The sequence below is a fragment of the Jatropha curcas genome, chromosome 7 (genome assembly GCF_041381405.1).
Source record: "Jatropha curcas cultivar XTBG-Jc1 chromosome 7, XTBG_Jcur_1.0, whole genome shotgun sequence".
NCBI lineage: Eukaryota > Viridiplantae > Streptophyta > Magnoliopsida > Malpighiales > Euphorbiaceae > Jatropha > Jatropha curcas.
The window spans coordinates 8,573,797-8,588,878 of NC_143157.1; the positions used below are offsets into that span (position 1 = coordinate 8,573,797).

General features: G+C 40.9%; 1 pseudogene; it reads right to left on the bottom strand.

Moving 5' to 3' along the window:
* Positions 1-3,842: 3,842 nt before the first annotated feature.
* On the bottom strand, positions 3,843-6,643 carry LOC149494669 (uncharacterized; annotated as a pseudogene).
* Positions 6,644-15,082: the final 8,439 nt, after the last annotated feature.

Consider the following 15,082-nt stretch of genomic DNA (forward strand, 5'->3'; position numbering starts at 1 on the left):
AACTAATTGGCACGGTTCCTGTAGCGCTTCTGAGTTCCTGTAGCACTGTAGCGCTTCTGAGTTCCTGTAGCACGTTACTGTAGCAGCGTGCTTTCCTCCACTTAAAGAGCCACCAACAACATTAGAAGCCTAGGAATGCCTTCAAGTTCCTCACAACACTTGTTGAATGCAACATCATGCAGTTCTTGTGTTTTTCGGGCTTGAACAAATAATGATATGGCTGCCCCATATCGCTTGGCACGGCTCCTTGTAATCGGTCCAATAGGAAGCACCAATGGATCTCCTTCGTCGTTCACCATGCCTCCTTGTGATCCAGCGACGAGTGATGATGGATCCGTATCACAACCCACTTACCATGCCTTTTATTAAGCTTACCTTGACCCTTCAATTGTTTTAGGGCCTCATGGTCAGTATGGATGACAAACTCTTTAGGTAGTAAGTAGTGTTGCCAAACATTCAAAGTTCTTACCAAGGCATACAACTCTTTGTCATAGGTTGAATAGTTGAGTTGTGCTCCATTCAACTTCTCACTAAAGTAGGCAATGGGCTTCTTTTCTTGCATTAGGACAGCCCCAATTCCCACTCCAGAAGCATCACACTCAATCTCAAAAGTATTCTCAAAATTAGGCAAAGAAAGTATAGGTGTCAAGTCTGCATAGGAGAATATTTTTCTAGGGTCTGTGTCATGTCGATGCATGCTAACCATGGGAATATTCATGTCTGTGGAATGATTAAGGGTATTGGCATGGACTAACAGTGCATGTTGAATGGTCAATGTGGTAACAATGGTACCAGATGAGTCATATTGTCGTCTGAGGAACAAGATGGCCATGTATTTTTTAGCTTTGGTGAAATCAGGGTGAGTGAACAGATTATTTTTGTGAATCCAAGCTCTGAGTTTGTATTGCCATGAGGAAATATTCTCAAATAATTGAAAGAATTGCCAGGCAGGATGACGATGGTTCTCTTCTCTGTGTAGAAACCAAAGAGTTGGAAGAAGTGGAATTTCTACAGGAAGATGATAAAGGGTGGTAAGACACCAAAGGTACCAGAATTCATTGTCTGTGTGAGGAAATGACTCGTTGACAGTGGGGAACAGTTTCTAAGGAACAGGAGCAGTGAAATCATTGGGATGTGGAAGTACTTGAGGATAGAGTTCAATTATTTTTCTGTAGATCCACATGTCACGTTCTTGAGATGAGAGGCCTTGTGGCATTTGAGGGTGAGGTGTATCTTGTAACAGGTAGGCCATGCCAACAAAAGGATAAGTGATCTTAATAATGGAGGAGACAGGAGTGACAGGTTTAGAGACTCGTGACAAAAAGTCAGGGATAAGATTGGTTTTGCCTTTGAAATCAAGGATCTTGGGAAAAGAGGAATTGTCGAGGCGGACAATAAAATGGCGGGAGGCTAGAAAGAACTCACATTTCTGAATTCCATATTTGACTGCAAGGATCTCTTTGTAATTAGAATGATAATGGAGCTCAACATCTTTGAATTTTCCAGAAGCATATTTACAGAGAGATTCTTTGCCATTTTTGCGTTGAAGAAGAATAGCACCCCATGCTAAATCACTAGCATCAGTTTGTAAAATAAGCTAGGCCTCATCAGAAGGAATAGTGAGAGAGGGAGTCTTTTGGGCTAACTGTTTAAGTGTTTGGACGGCTTTGGTATGTTCATAGGTCCAAGGAGGAGGATCCTTTTTGAGTAAGGAGGATAAGGGCTTGGTGTAGATGGAGGCTTTAGGAATGAAGTCCCGAATGTAATTGATGAACCCAAGGAATTGTTGGACTTGGACTTTAGAAAGGTTGGAGTCTGGAAAATGGGCCAATTCTTGGGCCAGATGTGGGCCTGGTTGGTATTGACCATCTTTGATATGGAGCCCAAGGAAATCAATTTCATGCTTGCCAATAATGGACTTCTTTTCAGAGAGCATAACTCCATATGAATGGACTAGAGAATGGAATTGGATCAACAGATCTTCATGGGCCTTAGCAGTTTCAGATAACAATAGGATATCATCAATATAAATGATGCAACTGTGGAGCAAGGGTTCAAAAATTCTGATCATAGCCCGTTGGAAGATGGAAGGAGCAGTCTTGAGACCAAAGGGCATAACGGTCCATTGATACTGTGCATCAGGAATGCAAAAAGCAGTTTTGTATCTGTCTTCAGGAAGAATTCCCAATTGCCAAAAACCAGATTTAAGATCAAACTTAGAAAAGAACTTGGCATTTTGAAGATGAACCAGGAGAGAGGAAATCTTAGGGATAGGAAACTTGTCATCAGCAAGGAAATGATTCAAGGGTTTATAATCAATAACAAGTCTCTTTTTTCCTCGAAGTTGTTCTGTGCGTTTATTCACATAAAACGCTTGACATGCCCATGGAGATTGAGTGGGTTCAATGAGACCTTGTTGAAGCAGTTCTTGACATTCAGCTCTGGCTAAAGCTAAGTCAGAGGGAGACATACCAGGGTGACTAGCTTTTGTAGGGTTAATGTCTTCATTGACCTTAAAAGGAAGAGAGACAAAGAAATTAGGATTTTTGTACAGAGGAGAAGGATGGTTGAAGGTGAGATGAGATGTTGCCCAACATGGAGTGAATAATTCTTTTATGTGAGCAAAATCAAGAGGAACAGTGGCTATAGTGAACTGGTTGGGACTATTGGTGTATGGTTTGAACTGTCTTTTATACTTAATACCAGAGGGAAGGATTTGGAGGTTTTGTGCGTGGTGATAGACATCAAAACTAATTAGAAGATCTCGGCCAAAGAGGTAGGACCCAATGACATGAGTCCATATGATACAATCAGGGAAGAACTGAAGGCCAATTTTCTTCTTAGTAATCATAGTTGTCTGGAACTTTTTTCCATCAGCGGCTGAGAAATGGAGGATTTTCTTTTTCCAGGCATGAGCAGGTAGCACATCAGGATTGATCATTGTACAATGTGAACCAGTGTCAAAGAGAGCGGTAACTGTAATAGGTTTCTCATACTTATCAGGAAGGACGTGCATTGAAATCAAGGGCACATGATGAGAAAACTGAACTGAACTTATATCAGGTGAGGAAGGTAGGGATTCTTCAGGTTCAGGAGATGATAATGGGAATAAGATAAGAGATGAGGAGTCTGAGAGACTAGGAGATGAGACAGGTGTAGGAATTTTACATGGTGAAGGTATATCAGGAAAACAATAGGAAATTTCTGCAAAGGAAAGGTCATCAAAAGGATTTGGACTTAGAGGGAGAGGTGACAAAGGACAAGAGATGAAGTCTGGAGATTCAGGGCAATCAAAGTCTGCGGGTTCCTGTTTAAGAGTAATAGGAGGACCAATAGTGAGGACAGGAGCCATGTCATCTGAATCTGTGTCTGAATCTGAATCAGAATCCGAATAAGGCAGAGCAAATAGAGTTGCTGGTGAAGCTGAATCTTCTTCTGAGAACAAAGATTCCAAATCATGTCTGAATCATAATCAGGACAAGAAACTTTAAGTTGGTGAAGAAGAGCAATAGTCTGTTTAGGCTTCTTGGGACAATTTTTTGCATAATGCCCTTTCTTGCCACAGATATAACATCTGTCAGACTTTTGACGAAACTTGGACTTCTGTTTGAACCAACGCATCTTTCTGAAGCGGTGCTTCTTCTTGCGGGGGAAGAACATGGACTTCTGATGCTTCGAATGTTTAGAATGCTTTGAGTGCTTGGAATGCCGAGGATGACATTCACAGGAAGTATCTTTGCACTGGGTTTGGAATGGTTGAGAGCAAGCAGTTTTTAACAGCTTATCACCTTTAGCAATCTTTTTGAAAAGTCGTTGTTGTTCACACATGCGGTCAACAGCAGTCAAAGTAAACTACCAGATTTCACCAAGTTTGAGGTTAGCAATATGGTGCCACACATTCGTTGCACTTCAGGCTGAATGAGTTGAGGAAGAGAAGCAATGAATGTGAGTTTCAAGTTGTCATCTTTAAATCCACCAATCTCATGATAGAGATGATTCATCCGTTGATAATGACGTTCTAAGTCGCGAAACTTAAGGGAACAACACTTGCGGTCAAAGAACTCTTGTTTGCGCTGTTGAAAGATCAACTGATAGTTACTAAGAAACTGAGTGTGAATAGTAACAAAAGCAGCACTGATACTGTCGCTTGCTAGAAATTGCTTTTGTTGATATTCAGAAAGGCCACTAAAGAACCATTCTCTGAGAGATCCAGTAAAACGAGAAGTGAATTCAGCAATAACCTTTTTCAGACTTGTATGTGGGAAAGTCATTTGTGTATCAAGCCAGGCATTAAACTCAAGAATGCGGCTACGCCATTTACTAGGAGGAACATCATCAAAAGTAAACCAAGGTCCAGAAGTCGGACGAGGAGGAACTGGTTGATCTTGAGGGAGATCAAAAGGTGCATCATCAAAAGGATCATCTGGATGTTCAACTTTTGGTTCCATCGGTGGGTCATTCATAAGAACTTGTGGAAGAAAAAGGGAAGAAGAGGATGAAGAAGCTGAGAGAGAGTCTTCTACATCACTAGATGAACCTGAAGCTGGTGTTGCCATAAACTGCTGAAAGGCAGGACCTTTGTCTTTGGGTTCTGGAGGAGGTACAAAGTTTGTTTGAGAAGAAGAGGTAGAAGGTAAAGAGGAGGAGGAAGGTCTTCTACGCGGTTTAGGAGGTTCTCTAGGGATAAGGTCAGCAATTGAAGGGAACATTTTTATAGGAGCTGGAGAGGGAGTGAACAGTGGTGGAGGTAATGCATAATCAAAGGGGTAAGAAGGTGGAGGAATAGGAGGCTGTAAGATTTTATCTCTTTCAATTTCTTCGACTTGTCTTCGAAGCTGGCGAATTTCTCTTCTTTCGCGTCAAACAAAGGAGAGGAAGGATTAGTCTCAATGAGAAAGTTAAGTTCTTTATCAAGCTTAGAAATTCGTCGTAGAAGATCATCATGCATTTGTTGAGCTTCTTGACGGAAGGAAGACACAGTAGAAGTTAAGTGATCATTCTTTTTCAAAGCGTGATTCAGCTTGCCATCAATTTGTTTGAGATACTTATTTTGGACAACAGCATTAGAAGTCTGCCAGTTGAGGACTTCTTCAGAAGGGGAAATAGGCTGGAGGTTGCCAGTGGAGTGAACAACAGTTTGGCAGACATAAGGACTGGCTGTTACTCTTGACGTGGAATCACGGACTGTTTCCAGGGGAGGAAAGTCTTCAGGTTGAAGCATGCAACAAGACAAGGGAGTTGCTGGAGCAGCAGGTGTCTGATATGCTTCCAAGGAGCAAGAGCAAATAGTAGGAGGTGGAGGACACTGGAGGAGTCCTTCTTCAGCAAGAATCTCAAAACCACGTTTGAGGTAGTGATCTTCAGTCATGGGTTTATTTTTGGCTTTAGGAAGGCCAACCCATGGAGGAGGAGCATCATCATCATCATCATCAAAAGCACGCTTTCTAGCTGAAGGGCGGCAAGACTGAGTCTTCCGAAGAAGAGGTTGTGATTCTAGTTTGGTGATGGTGACTTCAGCATCTTCAAGCCAACCATCATCTTCATACTTACAAGGACAGTCAAGGTCACACATGTGGGGATTAGCATCCCAAAGGAAGTGACCATCATTTTTTGCAGCATAGATCTGTTTACCAGAATGGGCAAAACTATGGATGGGAGCATGTTTGAGTGGTTTGCTCTTGACTGGTTGTATCATGGAGACAGAGTGTCTTGGTTCAGAACTGGATGGGAGAAATGAAATCCTAACGGATTTATCCAGTTGGCGAACAAAGATAGGATCCTGTTGTTGAACAGGTTGAGGAAGTTGATGAAGCTTTTCATAGTTGGTAATCCAGGCAGAAGGAATAAGCCTCTCAAGCTCTTCTCTAGGCAGTTGCCTAGGAGTTTGGACAATAGTGGGAGTAGGACCACCATCAGCGAAGATGTATAAAGCATCACTGTGGGAGATGCCAGGTGTTTGTAGGTTGATAGCATGATCTTGGAGTCTGTAGACAATTTGGTGGTGTAAAGTGGCAGAGATGGTTTCTGGAACTTGATCTGCACCTGTAATTTGTACTTGAACCTTCAGGGCAGTACTGAGATGAGGATATTCAAGAGACATGTTGAAATTGGGGAAGAAAGTGAGGACTACGCTACCAGCGTTGAGGGTAGTAGCAATAGTACCAATTACAGCATGTTCGTATTGAAGATAACGAGTATCTAGAAGAGACAAGCGAGCAGTGACAGGTAAGCCTTGTCGGCCATGGTAAGAAAGGACAAGACGTATAGCTCCAAAGTGGAGGTGAGTATATCTTTGCTTTTTCCATTGGGAGATGAACTGTTCAGGAATCTCTAAAGTAACATACTGTTCTGCAGGTGTAGAGGACAAAACACACTGAGACAGAGAAGAGGATTGAACATACTCTTTTATATGAACAGAGGGTCGGCTAATAATTTGACGGAGGTGACGAGATAGAGACGGACTACGTTTAAATACAGCATAAGGGTTAAGGATAGGTACAAGGGAATTTTGGATCTGAGCGGACTCAGGGATATGGGATATTTCTACAAGGTTGTCGATCTTATCAGTAAGATACTGTTTACAAGTAGGTGGAAGTTGTAAGGAGGAGGTTTGAACAATAGGATTGTTGGTTACTGTTTCCATGGATACTGTAGATCTCCTTCTTCCAATAGTTACTGTAGCGAAGTGGTTTTCAGACTTAAGGCTCTGATACCAGGGACCGAGGGCTGTCCACCCAGCATGGTATTCCGTTCAGCAGTTCGCAACCGAATAGCCTCAACACGCCTTCTGATACGGAATCGATACCACTCAACCATAAAGTTCAAGGAAGCATGGGGAACACCTAAGTTTCTCACATTATTGAAAGCATATGTTGAGTTGGACACATCTGCTACAGTAACTTTGACTTGAAGGCTTGTAGAAGCACGCCCGTGGAAGATAGCACGCCCCAGACCGTGCACTCTACTGCCTCTTGCAAGGGAAACTCATGCATGCGCACACGCCCGTGCCAGTCAGCACGCCCCAGGCCGTGCACTTCTCTGCCTCTCGCGAGGGACACACATACATGCGCGCACGCCCGTGCCAATCAGCACGCCCCAGGCCGTGCACTTCTCTGCCTCTCACGAGGAACACTCATACATGCGCGCACGCCCGTGCGCTTTGGCACGCCCTGGACCGTGCAACTGTCTGCCTCTCAAATATTAGTTAGTTATTTTTGAGTTTTTACTTTGTTAATGGGTTGGGCCTCCAATATTTCGTCCACCCTTGAATAATTAGCCTTATTTTGATTAGATTTAGTCAATCTTTAGTGGATTTGGATTAGATCTCCAAATCCTTAAGTTGTTATGATTTTATTAGTCTTATCCTTAGTTGGTTTAGATTTGCTAAATCCTACTCCTTAGCTAACTCTAAATCCTCTAGGGATCTGGACCTCTTAGATTAGTATAAATAGCTTGTTATTTTGTAATTTTGAAGACAGATAATTATTCAATCAATAAAAGAGAGATTTTCTTCTTCCATGCCTTTGGCGTGTTCATGTTTTTAGAGAGTGTGAGATTGCATTCTTCTAATTGCATCAAGAATCAAGGTAAACTTATCAATCTAATTGTGGCGTTTATCTTATTCTTTTTCTCTATTATTGGTGTTCTTGCTTCTTTAAGCTTTGGGTGCCATAGAGAGGGGTTTAGTTTGATCTTGGATCTCTTCCAAAACTTGTCATAGAGTTCATGAAATTTATTTTCATTGGGTTCCGCGTCACCTTCCATGGCTTCAATAGGCCTTTCAAGGTCTTTAGAACACTGAACCAGAATAGCACACAGGGGGTACAGATCGGAGACTAGGATCTTTGCATTAATGGAGAAAACTACTTAGCACAACAACTATTTTCAGAAAGGAGAAAGGAGAAGATTTAGAAAGCCATAGAGAGAAAACACACTAGATTTCCTAAGAAGGCACGCAATACATGGTTCATAAGCCTCATAAAAGTACTAGGTGCATTAGATAGTCCAAAAGGCATAACTAACCATTCATACAAACCATACTTAGTTTTAAAAGCAGTTTTCCATTCATCACCTGGTTGCATTCTAATTTGATGGTAACCACTCATTAAATCAATTTTAGTAAAGTAAGTTGCCCCATGCAATTCATCCAACATATCATCAAGTCTAGGGATAGGGTGTCTATACTTTACAGTGATTTTGTTGACCGCTCTACAATCAACACACATGCGCCATGTTCCATCCTTTTTAGGTACTAGAAGCACGGGAACGGCACACGGGCTCATGCTTTCTCTCACCAAACCTTTCTCCATAAGTTCATCAACTTGCCTTTGCAACTCCTTTGTCTCCATTGGATTGCTTCTATAGGCAGGCCTATTAGGAATGGTGGATCCAAGAATGAAGTCAATTTGATGTTCTATTCCTCTTAAAGGTGGTAAACCACTTGGTAATTCACTAGGAAAGACATCATCAGATGACCATAACACGTGGATTGCTGGTAATCTCAAACGAGCACGCTGGACCTATGATCACACCCCTTCTGATGACATAGAAACAAACATAGAAGGCAAACTATCAAGGTTAGCATTAGTTTTAGCAAATAAAATTTCCTTGTACCTAAGAAGCAATATGGGCTTCTCCAAGGCAATGGCACACTTAACCTCTCTAGCTCTTGCATAAAAAGTCTGTTTCTTTTTCTCCTCTCTTTCTTTTTCTCTCACAATTGGGCCATTAATTTGTTTTGTTATTTTTGTGGCCTCTTTTCCCTCATCCTTACTCTTTTCTCTCTTTTGTTCTCTCAATCTCAAATTCTCACTCTCATGTTTTCTCAAGGCTGAAACCTCTCTTTCTCTCTCAACTATCTTTCTTTGATCTTCATATACCTCTTGAGGTGATAATGGTACAAGAACCACCTTTTTCCCCTTATGAATCAAAGAATATCAATTGTGGAATCCATCATGAAGTGCTCTTCTATCATATTGCCATGGTCTTCCCAACAATAGATGTCCAGCTTGCATAGGTACTATATCACACAAAATTTCATCTTCATACCATCCAATAGAAAATGGCACAAGTGATACGGATCGAATCAAAGGATGAGATGTAAGTTCGCCTCTATGGCACCCCTCGTTTATAATGAAACGGAAACACCAATAATCGAGATTAAACGCTCTATGGCACCCCACGTTTATAAGGAAACGGTAACACCAATAATCAAGCAAAGAACAAGATAAACGCCACAATCGAATTGATAAGTTTACCTTAAATTCTTGATGCAATTAGAGGAAGCAATCTCTCACTGTCACTCTAAGCAAATGGAACAAGCAAAGCTTGAACAAATGAAGTTTTTTTCAATTTATCAAAGTTGTCTTATTACATGGAAGACAAGCTATTTATACTAAATAAGGAATCTAGGTTTAACAAAGCATAAAACACACAAAACACGCCTAAGTTCAAATGGGCTAAAACTCGCACTGTAGCACTGTAGCGCGTCTGAGTACCTGTAGCAGTTTACTGTAGCAAAGTCAAATTTACTGTAGCAAAGTCAAACTAATTGGTACGGGCACTGTAGCAGCGTGCTTTCCTCCACTTAAAGAGCCACCAACAACATTAGAAGCCTAGGAATGCCTTCAAGTTCCTCACAACACTTGTTGAATGCGACATCATGCAGTTCTTGTGTGATTTGGGCTTGAACAAATAATGATATGGCTGCCCCATATCGCTTGGCACGGCTCCTTGTAATCGGTCCAATAGGAAGCACCAATGGATCTCCTTCGTCGTTCACCATGCCTCCTTGCGATCCACTGACGAGTGATGATGGATCCGTATCATCCCCCCTTTCCTCAAAAAGATTTGTCCTCAAATCTGCATCCATGTCAAAAGGAGACAAATCACTAACGTTAAAGGTAGCGGAAACACCATACTCACCTGGTAAGTCTATCTTGTAGGCGTTGTCATTGACGCGTTCCAAGACTTGGAATGGACCATCTCCACGTGCATCTAACTTAGACTTTCGTTGGTTGGGAAACCTCTCCTTCCGAAGGTGCACCCAAACCCAATCTCCAGGCGCAAACACCAGCTTCTTCCTTCCTTTGTTTGCCCTGTCAGCATATTGTTTGTTCCTCTTTTCAATATTTACTCGAGCCTTCTCATGTAAAGACTTCACCAATTCAGCCTTTTTAGCACCATCTAAACTAGAGAGCTCATGTAAAGGTAAAGGAACAAGATCCAAAACAGTTAGTGGGTTAAATCCATAAACAAGTTCAAATGGAGTAAAACCTGAAGTAGAATGTATGCTTCGATTATATGCAAATTCAATAAATGGCAAACAATCCTCCCAAGTTTTCAAATTTTTACCCACTATAGCACGAAGTAAAGTTCCTAAAGTCCTATTCACAACTTCAGTTTGGCCATCTGTTTGTGGATGACAGGTAGTAGAATAAAGTAATTTTGTACCTAGCTTACCCCACAAAACCTTCCAAAAATGTGAAAGGAACTTAGCATCCCTATCAGAAACGATAGTCCGTGGAACTCCATGTAATCGTACCACCTCTCTAAAGAACAATTCAGCAATATGAATGGCATCATCAGTTTTATGACAAGGAATGAAATGAGCCATTTTGCTGAACCTATCAACCACTACAAATATACTGTCTCTACCATGCCTAGTCCTAGGTAATCCAAGTACAAAATCCATAGAGATATCAACCCAAGGTGAACTAGGAACTGGTAAAAGCATATACAAGCCATGAGGCATAGACTTAGACTTGGCCTGTTTACAAGTAAGGCAAGAATCACAAACTTTCTCGACATCTTTACGCATATGAGGCCAATAAAAATGTTCATTCAACATGTCATAAGTCTTATGTACCCCAAAATGTCCCATCAATCCCCCACAATGAGACTCAAGTACAAGCAAATCACGCATAGAGCATTTAGGAACACAAAGTTTACTGCCCTTAAACAAATATCCTTCATGTCGATAAAATTTATCAAATGCTCCATGTTCACATGCCAAATACACATTGCCAAAATCTGAATCAGACACATACAAATCCTTAACATACTCAAATCCTAGCAACTTAGAACTAAGAGTAGTAAGTAAAGCATGTCTCCGTGACAATGCATCAGCAACAACGTTATCCTTTCCATGCTTGTATTTAATAACGTAAGGGAATTGTTCAATGAACTCAACCCACTTACCATGTCGCTTGTTGAGCTTACCTTGACCCTTCAAGTGTTTTAGGGCTTCATGATCAGTGTGAATGACAAACTCCTTAGGTAATAAGTAGTGTTGCCATACGTTCAAAGTCCTCACCAAGGCATATAGCTCCTTATCATAGGTCGAGTAATTGAGTTGTGCTCCATTCAACTTCTCACTGAAGTAGGCAATTGGCTTCTTCTCTTGCATCAGCACTCCTCCAATACCTACACCAGAAGCATCACACTCAATTTCAAAGGTGTTCTCAAAATTAGGTAAAGAAAGTATTGGAGCGGATGTCAACTTCCCTTTAAGCATGTCAAACGCTTTCTGTTGTTCCTCGCCCCACTTGAACCCAACTTCCCTCTTAATTACCTCCGTGAGTGGTGCAGCAATTGAAGAGAAATCCTGTACAAACCGTCGGTAGAAACTTGCCAACCCATGGAAACTTCGTACATCCGAAGCTGATTTCGGCATTGGCCATTCCTTGATAGCTTTCACTTTCTCGTCATCCACCTCTATACCCTGCGCACTCACAACAAAACCAAGAAACACAAGTCTATCTATACAAAATGTGCATTTCTTAAGCTTAGCATACAATTGTTCAGTTCTCAAAGCTTGTAATACTAGCCTAACATGCCCAACATGATCATTAAGAGACTTGCTATAAACAAGTATATCATCAAAGTACACAACTACAAATTTTCCTAAGAAAGCACGTAAAACATGGTTCATAAGCCTCATGAAAGTACTAGGTGCATTAGACAATCCAAAAGGCATAACTAACCATTCATACAAACCATACTTAGTTTTGAAAGCAGTTTTCCATTCATCACCTGGTTGCATCCGAATTTGATGATAACCGCTCATTAAATCGATCTTTGTAAAGTAAGTCGACCCACACAATTCATCTAACATATCATCAAGTCTAGGAATAGGGTGTCTATACTTTACAGTGATTTTGTTGACCGCCCTGCAGTCAATGCACATTCGCCATGTACCATCCTTTTTTGGTACTAAAAGTACTGGAACGGCACAAGGACTCATGCTTTCTCGCACCAATCCTTTCTCCATAAGCTCATCAACTTGCCTTTGCAACTCCTTTGTATCCGTCGGATTACTTCTATAGGCTGGTCGATTTGGAATGGTGGAGCCGGGAATGAAATCAATCTGATGTTCTATCCCTCTCAAAGGTGGTAATCCACTAGGTAGCTCCTCTGGAAAAACATCAGTGAATTCCTGTAACATAGAAACAAACACAGGAGGTAAACCATCAAGATTAGTGTCAGCGTTAGAAAACAAAATTTCCTTGAATCTAAGAAGCAACACGGGTTGCCTCAAGGCTATGGCACACTTAACCTCTCTAGCTCTCGCATAAAAAGTGTGTTTCTTTCTCTCCCCTCTTTGTGTTTCACTCACTTTTGGGCCAATAATCTGTTTGGTATCTTTTGTGGCCTCTTTCTTTTCAACCTCTCTTTTAATACTCTTTTGTTCTCTCGAACTGGATGTCTCACTCTCATTTTCCCTCAAAACTGAAGTTTCTCTCTCTCTCTCAAGTATTTTCTTCTGATCGGTGTACACTTCTTGAGGTGATAATGGAACAAGAGTCACCTTCTTCCCCTTATGAACCAAAGAGTATCGGTTAAAGAACCCATCATGTAGTGCCTTTCGATCATATTGCCATGGCCTTCCCAACAATAGATGGCCTGCCTGCATCGGTACTACATCACACAAAATCTCATCTTTGTACCATCCAATGGAGAATGGCACAAGCACTTGGCGTGTCACCTTCACCTCTCCGCCATCATTCAACCATTGCAATCTATAAGGTTTAGGATGTTTAAGACATGCCAAATTCAACTTATTCACCATACTTACACTAGCAACATTAGTGCAACTACCCCCATCAATAATAAGCAAGCACACTTTTCCATGTATCAAGCATCTAGTGTGAAATATGTTCTCACGTTGTTCAAGGCTCTCCTCCTTAACATGCATATTCAAAACTCGCCTAACAACCAAAGATTCTCCACGTTCAGCAAACAACAAGTTATGCTCATCCTCATCTGAATTATCATTATCAACATCATGCAAATGAGGCATATCATCACAATCACTACATTCGGCTTCAGAACTAACATTTCCATCTTCCCTAACAATCATAACCCTTTTATTAGGACATTGAGATGCAATATGCCCTTTTCCTAAACACTTAAAGCATTTAATCTCTCTAGCAGGGTTTATAGAGTTAGAAGTACCTTTGTTTCCTTTGAATGTAGTTTGGGCAACCTCTTTACCTTTCGAAACTGATTCTGTCCTTTGGAAACTAGGACCTTTGAAGTCTTTCTTCTCACCTCCTTTGGACCATTTGGTTCCCAAAGTATTGTTGGAATACTTGTCGGTAGACTTTCCCTTTTTCTGCCTTTCTAGCTTCATGGCCATATCTACCATCTCTTCTAGTGTATCATAGCGATACATCTCCAAAGCATCAGCAATATCGCTATTTAGACCTCCAAGGAATCGTGACATGGTGATTTGGACATCTTCCTCAATCTTAGCTCTTGCCATGCAAATCTCCATCTCCTTGTAGTACTCTTCCACACTCCTCCCTCCTTGCACCATTCTTGCTAGTTTGTTGTGTAAATCCCTAAAGTAATGAGCAGGGACAAACTTTTGGTGCATTAATTCCTTCATGATCTCCCATGGTGGTACTGGTCGCATCCCCCTACTTCTTCTTTTTAATAGCAATTGTTCCCACCAAAACATAGCATATCCTTTGAACTCCACAGCTGCAAGATGGGATTTCTTCTCTTGGGAATAGTTATGGCATTCAAAGATTTGTTCTACCTTCCTTTCCCATTCAAGGTACTCTTCAGCATTGTTGTTGCCTTTGAATTCTGGAATCCTCATCTTAATTGATCCCAAGTCCCCATCAAGTTTATTACGATTGGTCTCTTCACTTTCTTCATCATCATGGTCTTGAAATCTAGTTTGTGGACGAGTTCTAGTTGTATTAGAGCTATGTGAAGCTTTTATCTCTTGCAATTCCTCCCTCATGTCTTGCACAAGATTATTGAAGGTTCTAAACTGTCCTTGAATTGCTTCCATGAAAAGTTTCAATTGAGGATCTTTAATTGGAATTCCATCATTACCATCTCCAGATTTGCCTGTACTCATGGTTAGTATTCAAAAATAGAAAACACGAAAAAGATTTGAGTTAGTGATAAAGCACTCCCTCACGTGTTTACACTCCTTAATCACTCCTTGCAAATCCTCCAATTGTACTTCAGAATTTCAAGCCAACCAATCAATCTCAAAGCACGTTTAGAACACAAGGAAAACAAACCTTAACAACAAGTAAGCACAAACTCTAGAAAGAAGACTCAAAACGATAATGGATGGTAGTACAAGGACAAGATGATGTACTACTTGATTATATTAATTTAGAGTGTAGTGAACAAACAAATACACCCTAGTAATGTAATAGAGGCAAAAGAAAGCTCAAAACAAGAATAAACAAACTAGAATTTAAAAGACGAATTCTGGATATAATGTATGAATTTAGTTCACTACAAGCAAACCAAATATGGACCTAATTTACTTCTACCCAAACAATGCAAGAAAACAAAGAAAAACCCAAAAAAAAAAAAAAAATTTTTTAAGGTACTGTAGCACGGATGCTACTGAGTACCTGTAGCAAGTTACTGTAGCAAGTTACTGTAGCAAGTTCCTGTAGCAAGTGACCCAATTTAGGTAGGTGAGTTCCTGTAGCAAGTGACCCAATTTGTGTCCCCCAATTCAATTTAGGTAGGTAATAATTATGTTGTCCAACAATGCTTTTGTGTCTCCCACTTCTAATTTGGTAGGTAATAATTAATTGTCCAA